Source organism: Arachis duranensis, chromosome 9 (assembly GCF_000817695.3).
Source record: "Arachis duranensis cultivar V14167 chromosome 9, aradu.V14167.gnm2.J7QH, whole genome shotgun sequence".
Classification (NCBI taxonomy): Eukaryota; Viridiplantae; Streptophyta; class Magnoliopsida; order Fabales; family Fabaceae; genus Arachis; species Arachis duranensis.
The window spans coordinates 5,356,339-5,357,913 of record NC_029780.3 but is presented as its reverse complement, the minus strand read 5'-3'; positions in this window follow the sequence as shown (position 1 = coordinate 5,357,913).

The window sequence follows — 1,575 nt, the reverse complement described above, 5'->3', positions numbered from 1 at the left end:
AGCATATAGGGTACATTTGAAAACGTTAGGGAACATAAGTTATTTGAATCTTACAATTAATTAATGGTACATATAATATATTATAATGAGTTACAGAATCTTAAAAAACTAGTTAGCTCATATGATAAAACAGACCAAAATTTTACAAGTTTTTTTTTTTTTTTTTTTTTCCTCCTTTTTTTGTAGAATTGTTTTTTTAAATATTGGTCCTACAACCTTTTTTTTTTATTAAGAGTCGGTATATTGACCATCACAATTCTCTAGTGGTAAGAATTTTTTATTGGTAATCTTTTTCGATTTTTCTACGAAAACACCAATATAATAACTTACAAAATATTGAGAGAACCATCATCATAAAAACTATATCATATGATATAGAAGAGTCTAAAATTTTATAAAACTCTTTTTAAGGTCTTAATCTCCCAATATGAAACTGTTTTTTTAAGTATTGGTCTCACAAAACTTAATGTACGCACGTGTGTGTTTGTATATATTTTTTAAAAAAATTCTAGTTCTTCACTGGTTCAATCTTTTCATTTTGAAATGCTTATATATCCAATTTAATTATACATTTAATTAAATACTCTCATGTTTGAAAAAAAGAGTAAATAATGAAATTAGTTTTTAAAAAAGTATTTATTCTCTAAATTAGTTCTCGAAATTTTTTTCTAATCAAATCCGCGTCCTTCATATATTTTAAATTAACTATTTTAGTTTTCTAGCCACTTTCGCTATTAATGACATCAAAATTTGTTGATATGACATGTTAAATAACACCACAACATACAATTAATAGTCCTAATTCACGGCCAACATGATAAATTTATGAAATTAAATCAAATCAACTCTAAATTAAGGGATTCCAATGCCTCAAATTCTCTCCTCAATTAGATTTTGATTTTATCTAATTTTATAAACTTATCATGTTAATAATTAATTAAGATTTCTATGTATGTGTTATAGTATCACTTACATAATTACATACTATATTAACAAATTTTGATATTGTCAACAACAAAAAAATGACAAAATGAATAATGACTAACGTAATTAATTTAAAATATTTGAAGGACGAATTTGATTAAAACAAATCTTTGAAAAATTAATTTAAAAAACGAGTGATCTCTTTTAAGAATGAATTTGATCAGTTATCCTTGAAAAAAAAAAGTTTTATTTTATAAATTTATTCTTACTATGTAACTTTTCACGTCTTTATTTAATAATTATTTTTTAAAATTAAATATCTTCTCTTTCACTCGTTTATTTGGGATGTACTGCTCTAACAATGCTTGCATCCATTATTTTAAAATATTACAAATACAAATATTAAACAATTAAATTAGGTCTTTGGACATTTTTCTTTTACTTTTACTAGGAAACAAGAAGACATTATTTTAAAGGTATATATATTTAATATATAGCAACCAGCTTATATGGAACATGCTCCAGTCATCTACTACTATCTAAATGTATGTGACAAATTACAATTACTATTAAATTTGCATGTTAGGAGGATCGTGTTAGTCTTTGTTTATTCATCTTATTACATGAGTTGGATTGTTGGAGAGAGGTGAA